Below are 18,554 nucleotides of genomic sequence, written 5' to 3' on the forward strand. Positions count from 1 at the left end.
ACTTTTTTAAACCCAACACTGGTGTTCATGGTGTGTACGTGTTCAATACTCACTGCTGTCTGTGTGCACTTGGATGGGTGAAATTCAGATCACAAATTGTGAGTATGGAACACCATACTTGCCTACACATCACTTTCAAAAAGCAAAACCATCTTGAGATCTTTGAAAAACTCAGTGTCTCAACTGTCCCTCTGAGAAAGACAGAGCAAGCGAGTTACCTGATGGTGAAGTAGTCTGTCAATCATGTAGTCTAGATTGCGAACACAGTCACTCAGGGTTAATGACACTCCATGAGTTTTGGATGATTTAGAAAGTCCTTACACTCCACACGACCATAAATGATTACAAGCCGTTGCTTACTCTAACGAGCGTTAATAATGACAGCGCCGCCATTCATCCCCCTCGCACTTCCATCAGGACTATGCTGGCGTTTACGCAGCAATGCATTCATATCAATTGCGGTGTCGCTTTTCAAACGTCGTCCGATTTATGGTGCTCCTCAGACGTGATGCGTCACAGCTTGATGGTTTTGAGCTTGTTTTGAAGACTCAATCATTTGACAAACAGGCTGCGTGACGTTCTTGATGCTCTGTCTTACAGGAGTCGGAGTGGGTTCTCATTTTGGTGACAAATCTAGCATGGCGGGATCCACCAGCAATCACTCATCAGTCATAGTCATCACAGCCCAAGCTGCACTGGCTGCAGGGTTCATTAATGCTGTGCCCGCAGGCCAGCTCCACTCCGACCGCTCAGTCACTGATGACTCAATTACGATAGGACAGCAGCCACCCAAAGCAAACTAAATCAGAAGCAGGAGACATTAGCAGCGCCATTCCTCAGAGATGACAAAAGAGTGACTTGTTAAATGACAGAATGGCGATATGTAACACATAGGCTGACAAGAGAGGCGCTGCGGTGGTGATGTATACGTTCGATGAGCCCTATCGCAGAGGATGACATCAGCAGCTGACAAACAACTGTTTCAGAGCAGATACCTGCTTTGGGGTTTAGATGGGGATTGAAGCAGCCATGACTTGAGGTGAAAGTCAATAGGTGCGTCCCAATTTGCATACTTATGCACTATTTTATGGCGTTTTTAAGTATAAATAGTGCAAGTAGCGCATTCACACTGAAAATTCCAAAAATGAAAAAGTACACTTTAAATACCCGGATTATGCACTAAATTAATGGAAAAAACAAAGTGTGGAATGTTGGACACTTCATGCACTCAACTGTTGCAGCTTTAATTACGTAGTGGAGAGGAAGGGGCTGTCAAACTCCGATGTTAAATGACAAAATAACCTTATACAATTCACGCACTACATGGATAAGTACATAGTGTATATGTGCATAGTGTAGCGAGTCATTTGGGATGCAACTAATCATTCTGTACTGTATTAATAAATAAATTCAATAACATTATATATACCATATTATATAAATTACAGTGCTCAAAGCAGATTAAAATTAGTATGTGGTCTTCAACAAAAAGTATTTGACATTTATTTATTTGTAAAACATTGGCTATATTTCAAACAAAACAGTGGCATGAATGTTGCCAGGACACAGAAATTAGTTGATATATTATAGGTAAGTTATATTGCAGGTTTTTCAGTTAGATTAGGTTAAATTCCTAAAAATCACAATGTTTCTGTATAATATTCATATACACTACCATCCAAAACTTTGGGGTTGATAAGATATTTAATGTTTTTTAAAAGAAGTCTCTTATGCCAGACCTGCCAACCTTGGAAAAATGAGTACCAGCGTGACGGGATGGGACACAGGGTTTGAGGGGGTCATACATATATTTTCAAAATTATGAGAATGCAAGACACACACAAACACACGCCTATCTTCAAAAGTCTAATTTCGACTGTTAAAGTTTTTTGGATTTGACCCAATTCAAAAAATTGTACTTACACTGCTGGGTTATATACAGTGAAAGTCAAAAATTTCAATACACCTGCTCAAAAACATTATTTTTTATTTTTTTTCATGATTAATATTGCATTGCATAATGTGTGCTTATACAAACTGACAACCACAAGTGAATTGCATTCAATTATTTAATATAAAATAATTTTTTGTTTGTTTGTTTGCAACTTCAATTATTTACATTAGGGATGTGCGCTACAACTAACCTGACAGTCATTTAATCTGAGGTTTTGTAATGACTAGTCAACTAGTCTAAAATTAGGAAACTCTTAGAAAACAGTAAAAACATTGTGTGTACATGTCATTCATTTAAAATAATATATTATTCAAATATCCAAATATGATACTAAATCCCACAGAAAAAAGGGTTTCCATTTGTGACTTGCTGTCTTTGAATTTAATCATTGCACATTATGAACAAGACAAGCATTAGCAAGCATTGATAACACTGATCTGAACAAATATAGACAAATATCAAACCTCCCATTAGTTGCTAAATTACTTGAGAAGGTAGTTATAGCACAACTGCAGTCACATTTAGAGAGAAACAATCTTTTTGAACCGTTTCAATCTGGCTTTCGTCCCTCTTACAGCACAGAAACAGCACTTTTAAAAGTGGTAAATGATCTCTTTTTGATTTCTGATTCAGTTGCCCATAGTATCCTGGTCCACCTTGATCTCAGTGCAGCATCTGATACTATTTTAGATCTGTACTTCTTTCTCGACTATGTGCAATAGGTATTACTGTCACTGCTTTTCAGTGGTTAACTTAATATCTATCGGATAGACAACAATTTGTTAGGATAGGTAAGAATAGATCTCGTACTGTCACTATTTCACGTGGTGTACCCCAGGGTTCTGTACTTGGTCCCTTTTTCTTTCTCATTTATGTGCTGCCACTGGGTCAGATCATCAGATGTTATGTTCTCAATTTGCATAGTTACGTTGATGATATTCAAATTTATTTTACGGTTAAACCCAACTCAGTCTGTCCACCCCTTTCTGTTATTTCTTGTCTTCAGGAACTTAAAACCTGGATGTCTGATAACTTCTTACAACTTAATGCTGATAAAACTGAAATCCTGCTGGTTGGCCCTAAATCACAGAGCTTTTCCCAGCACGACAACTTTATTGATATGAGTGGTGTCCAGATTAGGCCTTCAACAAATGTGCGGAATTTGGGAGAACTGTTCTACTCTACACTATGTTTTGATTCACATATTGGTCAGATTGTTAAATCATGCTTTTACCAAATTAACATTTGGTTAAATTACAAACATTGTTTGTGTACGTCCCTCACTTAATTTTAGAGATGCTTCAGATTGGACTACTGTAACTTCTCATATAGCAGCTTACCTGCCAAAACAATTAAACGCCTTCAAATGGTACAAAACTCTGCTGCTCGAGGCCTTACATATAACAAAAAATCTGCGCATATCACTCCCATCCTTTACCAACTTCACTGACTTCCTGTGGTAAATCATATACAGTTTAAACTCTCACCCTGCGTTCCAATGTCCATACTATCCATCCTAAATAGTATGTGAGATTAAAATAAGTGTGTCCCAAAGCATAGTATGTTGAAAAGAGTATGCCAAAAGTCCCCGGATGGACTACTATTTCCGGTAGATTTTCGAAGTGTGGATCCGTGCACAGTATAGAGGCTAATATTGCCCACAACCCATTGCGCATTGGACGAGGATTCAGTTCAGAACTACAAACACGAGTAAAAAGTGTTAAAAAACTACAAAACATGGCGGAAATACGCAATTGACGCTGAGAGATTTGAGTGACTAATAATCAGTTTAACCTGATAGAAAATATACATTTAATGTTACCCGTGTTATTTTTCATCTGCAAATACCAATGTGAACTTTTATAAAGATCCGAATGGCCATTAACTTTTAAATGCATCATTATGCATTAATATGAGGAGAGTTCTCCACATGAAAGACCGGCGACTGCAGATCAACGTGCTGTATTTCTCTCCGATACGGTAGGAAATTAACTAAATGAAATGTGGAGGATGTAAGATGATTGACAGGCCAGTTTACGGTGACAGGATGCGACAGAGAGAAAAGACGCGATTGTATGACGTGTTAGTATGTCCCAAAGCTTGTCTACTCTTTTACTACACACTCAAAAGTAAGTACTTTTTGTTCACAGAAAGAGTACATACTTATAGGGCGAAGTATAAGTAGGCGAATTGGAACGCAGCAACAGTCTTAGTTTATAAGGTCTGTCACGGCCTCGTACCTCAATACCTTGCTGAGTTAGTGCAACCATATGTTCCTGCCCAGACCCTCAGATCTAGCAATGATAACTTGCTTGTCGTGCCCAAGTATAAACTCTCTACTGTGGATGGTAGGGCTTTCAGTATTATAGGCCCTAAGCTATGGAATAAGCTGCCCCATAATCTTCGTGCTACCTCCTCTCTTCAGACCTTTAAGTCTCAACTTAAAACTCATCTATTCACTTTGCTCAGTAAATAATTCATTTTCCTTCCTGCTTCTCTGTCTCCCTGTTGTCTGTTTGTATGTTACATAACCACTCTCTTGATATACAGTAGGCTAATTGATGTTTATCATCATTCATAATTGATGTTTGACCTCTCATGTTAATTATCTGTAGTTATTTGTCGTCAACTTCTGTTCTTCTGAATGTCTCTTCAGACTGTTATATTTTTTTTGTTAATTGATTGTATTATGGTTTGTCTATTGATTGTATTAATTTTGTGAAGCGACCTTGGGTTCTTCAAAGAAGCTATAAAAATAAACATTATTATTATTATTTTATTATTAGCTGAATAAATGTTAGCCAATACAAACATTTATAGAAAACTGATTTATAGAAAACAAGCAAAAACCAATTTTAAACCTAGCACTTCAATTTTCATTTTCAATGATCTTCCCTCTCTCTGTGTGTCAGCGCCTTTGTGTTCGCATGAGAACTCGCGCAGCACTGAGACAACAGTACTTTTAAATCCATAACTGACGTGCTAGTTTTCATACAAGATAAATATGTAACATAATTAGGTACTTTAGTTATTATTAACACAATAATGCAACATGTAACATTAGGCTAAGTTTCTCAACACTGAGAATGAATAAATAAACGCCAGACTTGCGCTTGTCAGTCATCCACAAACCACAGCTCTTTCATAATCACTAAGCCATAGCAATTTCAATTTTACTTAGATTTATTGTTCAGCATTAATTGAGCATTTTATACCGTTTACTAGGGCTGCACGATTGGACGATTAGAAAAAAACCCTCAAAAAACATTGAAATCGCACTTAAATGTTTTGACTTAGTCTGATTATGAAATTGCAAAGCTGCGATTATTTTTTATGCACAGCTTGTCAATGAAGTATGGCTCCAAATGCTAATCCATCTGAAAGCACTGAGTTTGAGTCGCCTATAATGTGCGTTTGAAAAAGCAACACGCATCAAACATCTTTCCAGACATGAGAAGCATTTAACATCTTGTCCAACAAAAGACAACATTTAATAACGTTTTTACTCCAGACTCACTTCATAACGACAGTTGAGCGTCCTTCTGTGAGATGATGTGGCTTCTTACACAGAATAAGGCAGTCGTGTGATTATTAGTCATGTTTAATGAATCAAAACGTTTCAATCTTCTGTTTATTCAGCTACAGCGATAGTATGGGATTTCCTGGAATGATGCGTGTTCTACTTCGGCAGCAGGGCATATTTGCAGTTTCTGCAAGAGAGCACCCTCTAGCTTTCAGATGGAGAAGCATTTACTACTGATCACAGAGCCGTACAGCTCTGAAAAGCTGTGCATGGAATAATCGCAGCCTTTGACAAATCTTGTGCGATAAAATGGCGATAAATCGTGCAGCCATACTGTTTACCTTAAGGAGTTAGAAGTACCGTGAGTATTGTACGGTCCTCGCTTGAGAGATTAGTCAGACAGTGTGAGTGGAAGGGAGATTGAGTGGGCGGGATTTTGTGTTGCTGTAGAACAGCAGTCTCTTTTTAATGACAGGCCTTACGCATTTGTTAATCATCCCCGCTTGCTATTTGGGGAAATGAACCCAGCGCTATGATTGGTCGAACTGATTTGGAGTACTGCGCATGCACAGAGCAGTACCAGGTTTTTGTGTAGTTTAGAGTGACAAATTGTACCAGTGGACTTTGAGGTCAAAATGCGCACCTGCTACGCAAAATGTAACATTTTTTCCCCTCAGGATCCTTTGATGAATAGAAAAGTACAGTAAATTTATTTGAAAAAGTACAGAATTTATTTTAAATAGAAATATCTTGTAACAACAAAAGTCTTTACTGTAACTTTTGATCAAATTAATGTATCCTCACTGAATAAAAGTAGTGTTACAGATCCCTTGTCTTCCTGGACTCCATATCCCATGATCCTCCTGTTTCCACACCTGCACTCACTTCCCTCGTCTGCTCCTCATCAGCACTCATCACCTGCACCTGGACTCTATTGTCAGCACTCCCCATATATTGCACTCACTCCCTGCACTCCTGTTCCGTTCTCTGTTTATGTTAACGTGTATGTTTGGTGTTCCTGCTCTTTGTTCATTAAAGTATTGTATCATTGTGGAAATCCGTGATCTGCCTCGTCTCTGCACCAGCTACCGTAACAGAAGAACGGACCTTTACCAACTGGATTTCCACAGGAAAAAAAAAATGGAGACTTTCCCCAGCTCCCTGGATCCAGCTCCTCCATCGCCTCTCACCCTAACAGCCAGCGAACGCCTTATCGGGCTCCTGCAGGTAGGACATTCGCTGGAGAGGTATGTGGAGGAGTTCGTTGAGCTTGCTTACTTGACTAACTGGCCCGACGCTCAGTTGATCTCCCTGTTTTTGGATGGATTGGATGACGACACTATCCGTTTTGATGAACCTGTTTTTTGTTTCTCCTTAAGCGAAACTATCAATTTAATTTTGTGGTTGAATGGCTCCAAATTCTTTGTGGAAGAGGTTCAGGATCAGTGTTGTCGTCCAGTCCATCCAGAAACACGGTTGGCCGGGCCAGTCAGTCAGCCTCCGGCTTCCTCCGCACACCTTTCCAGCGAACTCCCTGCCTGCCCCATGCTGGACCCATATTCCTCTACTGGGCCCAGTAAGCGGAGGAGGAGGAAGAAAGCGGCCCCAGTGTCTCCAGAGCCCGCTCCAGTGTCTCCAGAGCCCGCTCCAGTGTCTCCAGAGCCCGCTCCAGTGTCTCCAGAGCCCGCTCCAGTATCTCCAGAGCCAGCTCCAGTCCCCACAGAGCCAGCTCCAGTGCCTGTGGGGATTTTAATTGTATTTGAGGGGATGAAATGGCCCTCAACCCCAGTCTCCGCCGCCGAGCCAAGTTCTCCAGCCGCCGCCGCCGAGCCAAGTTCTCCAGCCGCCGCCGCCGAGCCAAGTTCTCCAGCCGCCGCCGCCGAGCCAAGTTCTCCAGCCGCCGCCGCCGAGCCAAGTTCTCCAGCCGCCGCCGCCGAGCCAAGTTCTCCAGCCGCCGCCGCCGAGCCAAGTTCTCCAGCCGCCGCCGCCGAGCCAAGTTCTCCAGCCGCCGCCGCCGAGCCAAGTTCTCCAGCCGCCGCCGCCGAGCCAAGTTCTCCAGCCGCCGCCGCCGAGCCAAGTTCTCCAGCCGCCGCCGCCGAGCCAAGTTCTCCAGCCGCCGCCGAGCCGAGCCCTCAGCTCCAGCCGCCGCCGAGCCGAGCCAAGTTCTCCAGCCGCCGCCGAGCCGAGCCCTCAGCTCCAGCCGCCGCCGAGCCGAGCCAAGTTCTCCAGCCGCCGCCGCCTACGAGCCCTCAGCTCCAGCCGCCGCCGAGCCGAGCCAAGTTCTCCAGCCGCCGCCGAGCCGAGCCCTCAGCTCCAGCCGCCGCCGAGCCGAGCCAAGTTCTCCAGCCGCCGCCGCCTACGAGCCCTCAGCTCCAGCCGCCGCCGCCTACGAGCCCTCAGCTCCAGCCGCCGCCGCCTACGAGCCCTCAGCTCCAGCCGCCGCCGCCTACGAGCCCTCAGCTCCAGCCGCCGCCGCCTACGAGCCCTCAGCTCCAGCCGCCGCCGCCTACGAGCCCTCAGCTCCAGCCGCCGCCGCCTACGAGCCCTCAGCTCCAGCCGCCGCCGCCTACGAGCCCTCAGCTCCAGCCGCCGCCGCCTACGAGCCCTCAGCTCCAGCCGCCGCCGCCTACGAGCCCTCAGCTCCAGCCGCCGCCGCCTACGAGCCCTCAGCTCCAGCCGCCGCCGCCTACGAGCCCTCAGCTCCAGCCGCCGCCGCCTACGAGCCCTCAGCTCCAGCCGCCGCCGCCTACGAGCCCTCTGCTCCAGCCGCCGCCGCCTACGAGCCCTCAGCTCCAGCCGCCGCCGCCTACGAGCCCTCAGCTCCAGCCGCCGCCGCCTACGAGCCCTCAGCTCCAGCCGCCGCCGCCTACGAGCCCTCAGCTCCAGCCGCCGCCGCCTACGAGCCCTCAGCTCCAGCCGCCGCCGCCTACGAGCCCTCAGCTCCAGCCGCCGCCTACGAGCCCTCAGCTCCAGCCGCCGCCTACGAGCCCTCAGCTCCAGCCGCCGCCTACGAGCCCTCAGCTCCAGCCGCCGCCTACGAGCCCTCAGCTCCAGCCGCCGCCTACGAGCCCTCAGCTCCAGCCGCCGCCTACGAGCCCTCAGCTCCAGCCGCCGCCGCCGAGCCCTCAGCTCCAGCCGCCGCCGCCGAGCCCGCCGCATGGCAGCCCGCTGCACCTGACCCTCCATGGCAGCCCGCTGCACCTGACCCTCCATGGCAGCCCGCTGCACCTGACCCTCCATGGCAGCCCGCTGCACCTGACCCTCCAAGGCAGCCCGCTGCACCTGACCCTCCATGGCAGCCCGCTGCACCTGATCCTCCATGGCAGCCCGCTGCACCTGATCCGCCATGGCTGCCCACGGCTCCAGACCCGCCATGGCTGCCCACGGCTCCAGACCCGCCATGGCTGCCCATGGATCCGCCCTGGAGGCCTCCGTTCCTGTCCGCTCCTCTCCCTGCACCTGCTTGAGGTCTCCAGGGTGCCCGCCGGGAGGGGGGAGTACTGTTACAGATCCCTTGTCTTCCTGGACTCCATATCCCATGATCCTCCTGTTTCCACACCTGCACTCACTTCCCTCGTCTGCTCCTCATCAGCACTCATCACCTGCACCTGGACTCTATTGTCAGCACTCCCCATACATTGCACTCACTCCCTGCACTCCTGTTCCGTTCTCTGTTTATGTTAACGTGTATGTTTGGTGTTCCTGCTCTTTGTTCATTAAAGTATTGTATCATTGTGGAAATCCGTGATCTGCCTCGTCTCTGCACCAGCTACCGTAACAAGTAGCTGAATAAAATTAATTTCGTAATGACCCCCAATAGCCCAATGCTATTTGAACAATAGCATATAATTATTATTACATTATAAATTACCATTATCATTAATGTTATTAAATTAATAATAATAATAATAATAATAATAATAATAATAATAATATTTAATATTATTGTTGTTCTTGATTTAATAAATTGTTATTTTCTTCTTTAATAATAAAAATAAGTTTTTAAAACATCAATAATTACAATTAGTATGTACAAAAAGTTTCATCAGTAGTTTTAACCTGAAAGTCCTTTTTTCACCCTGAAGCCTGCTAAAGTATCACCTGGGGTAAATGCTCCCCTGGTTAAGAATCACTGCCCTAAACAACTACATTTATAAGTCAAGTGAAACTAGGTTGATACTGTGATTGTAGATAAAAAAGGAAAAAGATAAAAGATCAGCCTGAAACAAAGACTTGAAAAAAGTTGACAAAAATCAAAGGAAAAACATTTGCTTCAAAAGGCAGCAGACAACTTTTCCCTCACTCTCCAGCAGCCACCAGAGATTTATCTTCTAATCTGTACAAGCTATGCTTCAGAAGATCTCAATGCAAACCAGAGAAGCTCTCCTCCTCTGCTCTCTCAATAGATGATGTAAAAAAAAAATTATGCTCAGTTCGATAATTAGATGTTAAAATTATGAGCTGGCAAACTAAGAAAAAGGAAAATCACTCTGCAGTTGACAGGTCAGGCGTGAGAGCACTGATGCAAAGTGCTGATAAAAGCACATTAAATATGGCAGATTTGCCTATAAATGAGTGTATGGGAGTCAAATTTCTTTGGGAAATCTAGAAGATGTGTGTGATATTGAGGCAAATTATGCTGAAATGAATCTACAGTGTTGTGGCCAAGTCATCTATTGTTTCAGAATCAGGTTACAACAGAAAATCTGTACTACTGACTTAAAGAGCTTTTGCTTGGTTGAGTTTTGTAAGAATTTGGTCATAATTTATGCAGTGTTGCAGATACAGTATTACATTACACTATAATTTAAAGTGAATTATGTCTGCATCTGCACTTCTAATATTATCAAGTGGAAATAATCATTTACAGATAAGTTTCCTAAACACTGCCAAAACTGTCACTGGTCAGTCGAAACCGATGGTCACGTCTCCAAACTCATACCATTGGCTAAGACAATGTGGCTCGCTGAAGCGTCCTAAAACGCCACGCCCCTTACCATTAGTTGTTACATGTGCTTCATTGGAAATTCAAATAATGGCGTCTATATTGCCATAATGACACGTAATGCTGCGCGACATGGCCTCGCCCACATGTTGCATGCAATTGTCTGAAATTTGTAAAATCCTTAATATAATGTTAACTCATTAAATTTAGTCCTGATAAGGCATTTTTAAAAATGCTGGTGTTTACACATCTCACAGGAATCAACGAATTATAGTGCCACTGCATATTAAGATGGGATAAGAGAAAGTATTTTAACATCAAAAACTGCAAGAACTGCATCGATTCTGGGCTTGATCTGATGATTATATCCACACCTGTTTAGAAAAAGAAAAATATAAAAGGCTGATAGAAGGATGAAATGTGCAGTAGCCGTCTAATATCTAAAAAAAAAAAAGACCACATGATGCCAATTTGAGCCATAAAGGAGGAAGGCTAAATCTGTCAAGCTTTAGAAGAGAGAATCATTGAGAGAATCATTGAAGCTACAAGAGGAGAATCATTGAAGCTACAAGAGGATCTGCATACTGTAAGTGTAAGTGTTTTGCTGTCGTTTCTAGTTGATTTTAGTGCTGTATAGTTGCTTTACTGCTTGTTTACTGAGGTCACGTGGCAAATCGCGTTTGGTTTCGTTTGCTCTGAGTCAGTAAGGCGTGGTCAAAGCCAGCTTAGTATATAAACAGTTGTTATTTAGCATTCATTAGAGAGAATCATTGAAGCTACAAGAGGATCTGCATACTGTAAGTGTTTTGCTGTCGTTTCTAGTTGATTTTAGTGCTGTATAGTTGCTTTACTGCTTGTTTACTGAGGTCACGTGGCAAATCGCGTTTGGTTTCGTTTGCTCTGAGTCAGTAAGGCGTGGTCAAAGCCAGCTTAGTATATAAACAGTTGTTATTTAGCATTCATTAGAGAGAATCATTGAAGCTACAAGAGGATCTGCATACTGTAAGTGTTTTGCTGTCGTTTCTAGTTGATTTTAGTGCTGTATAGTTGCTTTACTGCTTGTTTACTGAGGTCACGTGGCAAATCGCGTTTGGTTTCGTTTGCTCTGAGTCAGTAAGGCGTGGCCTGCTGAACTAACGTTGTAATAAGCTGGTATAAGTGCACAGTGTACCGCGGCAGCGGACGCGGCAGCCCTCATGTGAAGCCCTCCTCGTGTGAAGACCGAAGAGTGTAAAGACCAGCGACTCTACCTGTGCGACTCCACCGAGCAACGACACCGACAAGGCACTTGAGTATTGCTCTTTTCTTTCTTTCCTCTTTATACCGTGTGTTCTTGTCTGTCTTTTGACTTGTTTTAGATATGTGCTTCCAAATTCCCACTATTACTAACCCTCGTAAATCGCATGCTACACGCTGTAACCAGCGCAACCATAACAACCTGCGTTCTTTACCCATGTCACCTAGTACATTGTTTTCTATTTCGATTGGGCTCTGGAATTGTCAGTCTGCTGTCAACAAAGCAGAGTTCATCACAGCTATTGCTACTTATTCAGATCTCCATCTCATGGCTCTGACTGAGACATGGATCAAACCAGAGGACACTGCCACACCAGCAGCCCTCTCCTCTAATTTCACTTTCTCTCACACCTCACGCCAGATTGGGAGGGGTGGTGGTACTGGTTTGCTTATGTCCAATGAATGGAAGTTCAATCCTTTACCATCTCTCTCTGAAAATGGCTCATTTGAATCACATGCAATTACCATCACCTACCCTACCAAAATTCATGTTGTAGTTGTCTATCGTCCCCCAGGTCAGCTAGGTAACTTCTTGGAGGAGTTGGATGTGTTACTCTCATCCTTCCCTGAGGATGGCACTCCTCTGCTAGTACTTGGTGACTTCAACATCCATCTAGACAAACCTCAGGCTGCTGACTTCCACACGCTGCTTGCCTCATTTGATCTCAAGCGAGTGGCTACCTCAGCTACCCACAAATCAGGTAACCAATTGGACCTCATCTACACACGCTGTGGCTCCACCGACAATACACTGGTTACTCCACTACACACCTCAGACCACTTTCTCATTACTTTCACACTCAACCTGACCCCCAACTCATCACACACCCCACCACACGTCACTTTTCGCCGAAACCTACGCTCCCTCTCACCATCTCATCTATCCTCTTCGGTCTCATCCACACTTCCTCCCGCTAACCAATTCTCATCAATGGACACTAACACTGCTACTGACACTCTCTGTACCACTCTATCATCCTGCTTAGATGATTTCTGCCCCCTCTTAACCAGACCAGCCCGCGCCACCCCCTCTGCCCCCTGGCTCTCTGATGTTCTCCGTGAGCATCGGTCTAGACTCAGGGCTGCAGAGAGGAAGTGGCGCAAATCTAAAAATCCTACTGACCTTAGCTTATATCAGTCACTCCTTTCTTCTTTCTCTACTAATGTCACCAATGCTAAAACCTCCTACTATCACACTAAAATTAACAACTCAAATGTCTCCCGAACACTTTTCAAAACCTTCTCTTCTCTTCTTTGCCCTCCTCCCCTCCCTCCCACATCAGTTCTTACAGCTGATGACTTTGCCACTTTCTTCACACATAAAATAACAACCATCAGCGGCCAATTCTCCACACCACACACTGACAAGAACATCTTAATTGAAAACACACAAATTCTCCCCTCCTTCTCCATGCTTTCTGAGGCAGATGTTTCCAAACTCATTCTTTCCAATCACCCTACTACCTGTCCGCTAGACCCTATCCCCACTCCTCTTCTTCAGGCCATCTCCTCCTCAATTCTACCTGCACTCACTCACATTATCAATTCCTCCCTTCACACTGGAACATTTCCCACAGCTTTTAAGCAGGCTAGGATTACCCCACTGCTTAAGAAACCCACTCTGAATCCAGCTCTTTTAGAAAACTACAGACCAGTATCCCTTCTTCCTTTCATTGCTAAGACACTTGAGAGAGTTGTATTCAACCAACTGTCTACTTATCTCTCACAGAACAACCTCCTTGACAACCACCAGTCTGGTTTCAAGAGTGGCCACTCTACTGAGACTGCCCTGCTCTCAGTCACTGAAGCCCTGAGACTGGCACGAGCATCTTCAAAATCATCAGTACTCATCTTGCTGGACCTGTCTGCTGCCTTTGACACAGTGAACCACCAGATCCTCCTGTCTACACTCATGTCGAAGGGCATCACGGGAACCGCGCTCCAGTGGTTCGAGTCTTACCTCTCAGGTAGGTCCTTCAGGGTATCTTGGAGAGGTGAGGTGTCCAAGTCACATCATCTTGCTACTGGGGTACCTCAGGGCTCTGTGCTTGGTCCACTTCTCTTCTCCATCTACACGTCATCACTAGGATCGGTCATTCAGGATCATGGTTTCTCCCATCACTGTTATGCTGATGACACACAACTCTACCTCTCATTCCAACCAGATGATCCGACGGTTGCTGGTCGCATCACAGCCTGCCTGACAGCCATTTCTGCCTGGATGAAGGACCACCACCTCCAACTCAACCTTGCAAAAACGGAACTGCTTGTGATCGGTGCAAACCCAACACTTCATCACAACCTTTCAGTTCAACTTGGGTCTTCAACCATCACTCCTTCCAGGACAGCCAGAAACCTTGGAGTGGTGATGGATGCTGGTCTAACCTTCACAGATCATGTTGCAGCAACGACCCGGTCCTGCAGATTTGCCTTGTACAACATCAGGAAGATTAGACCCTTCCTATCTGAACATTCCACACAAATTCTTGTCCAAGCTCTTGTTCTATCCAGACTGGACTACTGTAATGCTCTCTTGGCTGGCCTTCCAGCATGCACTATCAAGCCTCTACAACTGATCCAAAATGCTGCAGCAAGACTGGTCTTCAACGAACCGAAGAGAGCGCACGTCACTCCTCTCTTCATCAGTCTGCACTGGCTGCCAGTAGCTGCTCGCATCCAATTCAAGGCTCTGATGTTTGCTTACAGAACGACAGCTGGCTCTGCACCGCTATACCTTAACTCACTACTTCAGACTTACGCGCCCTCCAGAAACCTGCGTTCTGCAAGTGAACGGCGCCTTGTGGTGCCATCACATAGGGGCACAAAATCACTCTCACGGACCTTCTCCGGGACTGTTCCTGGCTGGTGGAATGACCTACCACGCTCTATCCGAGCAGCCGAGTCTCTAGCCATTTTCAAAAAAATGCTAAAGACGTATCTTTTTCGTCAGCACTTGACCCAGTAGTAGTAGCACTTACCTTGACTAATATTCTTCTCCTATCTGTGTATTTATTTATTTAAAAAAAAAAAAAAATAATAATTCGCTATGAGCACTTTACTGACATAACTGTGACTTCACTCAGCACTTACACACTGTTGTTCTCATGTTGATTTAATTGATTCTACTACTCTCATTTGTAAGTCGCTTTGGATAAAAGCGTCTGCTAAATGACTAAATGTAAATGTAGAAGAAAGTGGATGTAACAGCCTTTTAATAATATGTATAATTAAATAATAATATGGATGCAGCGGATGGCTAATAATAAAATAAATAAATAAAAAGAAAAAGAAAACCTTCACAGTGCCTGCACAGTGCTGGAACACGACCTTAAAGGTGCCCTAGAACTTTTTTTTTAAAAGATGTAATATAAGTCTAAGGTGTCCCCTTAATTTGTGTCTGTGAAGTTTCAGCTCAAAATACCCCATAGATTTTTTTAAATTCATTTTTTTATCTGCCCATTTTGGGGCATAATTAGAAATGAGCCGATTCAGGGTATGTGGCCCTTTAAATCTGGTGCTCCACGCCCCAAGAGCTTGCGCTTGCCTTAAACAACATCAAAAAAAAAAAAAAAGTTCAAACAGCTAATATAACCCTCAAAATGGATCTTTAAAAAGTGTTCGTCATGCAGCATGTCTAATCGTGTAAGTACAGTGTTTATTTTGATGTTTACATTGATTCTGAATGAGTTTAATAGTGATCCGTGGCTAACGGCTAATGCTACACTGTTGGAGAGATTTATAAAGAATGAAGTTGTGTTTATGCATTATACAGACTGCAAGTGTTTAAAAGACAGCTCTTGTCTCCGTGAATACAGTAATAAACAATGGTAACTTTAACCACATTTAACAGTACATTAGCAACATGCTAACGAAACATTTAGAAAGACAATTCACAAATATCACTAAAAATATCATGTAATCATGGATCATGTCAGTTATTATTGCTCCATCTGCCATTTTTCGCTATTGTTCTTGCTTGCTTACCTACTCTGTTGATTCGGCTGTGCACAGATCCAGACGTTCTGCCCTTGTCTAATGCCTTTCATAATGTTGGGAACATGGACTGGCATATGCAAATATTGGGAGCGTACATATTAATGATCCCGACTTTTACTTAACAGTCGTTGAGATTCGCCTGTTCTTCGGAGGTCTTTTAAACAAATGAGATTTATATAAGAAGGAGGAAACAATGGAGTTTGAGACTCACTGTATGTCTTTTCCATGTACTGAACACTTATTTAACTATGCCGAGGTAAATTAAAATTTTGAATCTAGGGCACCTTTAAGCGCATCTGGCCAGAAATGATGGCGTGCGAGTTCAGTCGGTTAAATTGGGTGACACCGAATGCAGTTAAATGAAATGAGCATGTTGGCTGAGGAAAGAGAAAATACGTTTGGATTAGATGCAGCAAATCAAATAAAATTAAAAAGAGACAGGAGGACATGTAACCAGGGCATGGGAAGCTGAATTAAATAGCCTGTTACTGTGGCGGCTCAAACTGTGCATCAGAATTAGGCCTGAAGAAGCATGCCAGAGAAAATGCCGGCTAATAATGTGTTTTATGACATAAAAAAAGAAAAAAAAAAAAAAAAGAAAAAAACTGGTTTGCTTAGCATTCATTCTATCATTTTTATGGCATGTATTTTGCGACAGAACTTACCGAACATCCAAAACAATGATGTGTGTCCATATGATGGCATTTTTACCAGATGAGAACTCACAAAAGCTTATAAAATGTGTAAAGGAGTCAAAACAGTGCCAGGAATTTCTTTGTTGCACACACAAATAAAGATCTGCTGCAAGAAAACAGCATTTCCGATGCCTGTACAGAACTGTAATGGGCAACAAGGCTCCAACGATGAGAAAAAAAAACAAAAAAACAGGTATGCTAGTGCATTCTATTTTTTTTTTATGGTTGCATCTTGTGACATTACTCTGTGTTGGGTTTATATATTTCAGGCAAACTGCACCAGATTTCATTTGGAAACAGACCAAAACCTACTTCTTCAGGGGTCTCGGTCCACTTGTTTGGTGTGCACCAAGGTTCTGATAGCAGTGTTCACACTTATCAGGATGTTTTCACACCTATGGATTGTTTGCTTTGTTCCGAAACAGGGACTACATTTGTTACAATGTTGCATTTTCTTCTTGGTTCGGTTCGCTTTCACATGGCAACATTTCAAAGCGTACCAAATGTGTTTATGCAACTCACATGTGAGTACAACTGTCCTCTTATTGGTCAGAGTTTTCTCTGCGTCATCCATCAAAATAATGATTGAAAAGTTCGCTCTATGAGCTTATTGTGGCTTTATATGTAACTGTCGAGACACACGCAAACACTATATGGAAAGTAGCCGTCATTCCTGCTGGTAAATTATATACTGCATTCATATTAATGCTGCGGCAAATTCAAACGCATACGCTCTCTCTGGATCTCCCAGCGCTGTCTAGTATGCTGTGTCAGTGTGTCAAGACCATATATGAATGTTATAATGCAGCAGAGCGGGAATCAAGGCTTTGTCAGGGCAGCATTCTTGCACGGAGAAGTGCAATAACAACATTTAAGATGAAGAGGTGCTCTTTGGTTTTCAGCTATGGTAAATAATGTGCTCATTCATAGAATCAGACACTACTGCTATTTATATAACACATTTCCCGTTATGAATTATGATATCGTTTGGTTCGTTGGTCCGTCGGGTCGGATTGCTTTCACATCTCAAGCGAACCGCTCCAGAGTTCGTTTGAAAGCGTACCTCTTCAAGGAGGTCTAGGCACGCTTGTTTGGTCCGCTTTTGGTGTGCACCCGAGTGCGATTACTGCTTTCACACCTGCCCAAACGAACCGCACCAAAGGGGAAAACAAACTCTAGTGCGATTCAACCGAACTAAATGAGGCAGGTGTGAAAGCACCTTCAAATGAACCATATTAACAGAGCAATTTTAATTGAACCAAACATGCCAAGTGTGAACACACCTTAAGTGGACCATCCCGTCTCTGGTGTGATCATGTGTTGACACAAGTCTTCAGATAACAACCGATTTAGTCGGAATGAATAATGCTTTCCATTCTCAAACACAAGTTGAAACATTGTCTGCCATCAGCAGATGAGCATAAATCTCAGTGATACGAGGGATAGACAAAGTTCTTCCATAGTGGCAGGGCTGCAGCAGTGCATTCTGGGTCTCTGAAGAGGCAGACATGAGATCTCATCTCCTGTAGCCGTCTCCTTTCATCTCATCTGCTCCAACATAATTGCTTTGGGTCTCCTGAGTAACATAGTGCTGATTGGTAACTCAATAACTTCTTTACAGATGATTATATGAAACGTCAGTGTGTTGGAGTTTTTCAGGGTGTGCTAAAATCAGAGAGACATCAGGGATTGAGGACAAGTGGGCAGCTCAGGAGGGAGACGAGCCACGGACGTCTCCTGTCTGCATGTACTTGAGATGGAAGTCGTTCGGTTCAGCTCTTACTGGGTCATTTTAAAAGCGGTAAGTGCTTTTGCAGTGACAAATGAGCAGGGAGGGCTTTGTATTGTCAACTTTGAACTTGACAGTAGTCCTACATTTAAATTAAACGGAAGGACACATCACCTTTGTAACAAAAGATAACTTAGCTGGCTTCATATTGACTCCATCTAGTTGATGGTGCATAATATTAAAAAAAAGCATTATAAGGATAATTCTCCCAAAATCTTTTCTGTCAGATCCTCACACAAAAAATATTATTAAAAGGCTTGGAATATGGAATACAGATGGGCTGCTTTTTTGGTAATTATATGGAGCTTTTTGTCATTTTTGGAGCTCCTTTCATTGAATGGAATAAAAGATGTGTC

General features: G+C 43.7%; 1 protein-coding gene across 1 annotated transcript in view; it reads right to left on the minus strand.

Annotated features, from left to right (window-relative positions):
• si:ch211-51h4.2 (uncharacterized) overlaps positions 1-18,554 on the minus strand; it is a 136,560-nt gene that overhangs the window by 51,553 nt on the left and 66,453 nt on the right. The window lies entirely within an intron of this gene.

The sequence above is a fragment of the Chanodichthys erythropterus genome, chromosome 6 (assembly GCF_024489055.1).
Source record: "Chanodichthys erythropterus isolate Z2021 chromosome 6, ASM2448905v1, whole genome shotgun sequence".
NCBI lineage: Eukaryota > Metazoa > Chordata > Actinopteri > Cypriniformes > Xenocyprididae > Chanodichthys > Chanodichthys erythropterus.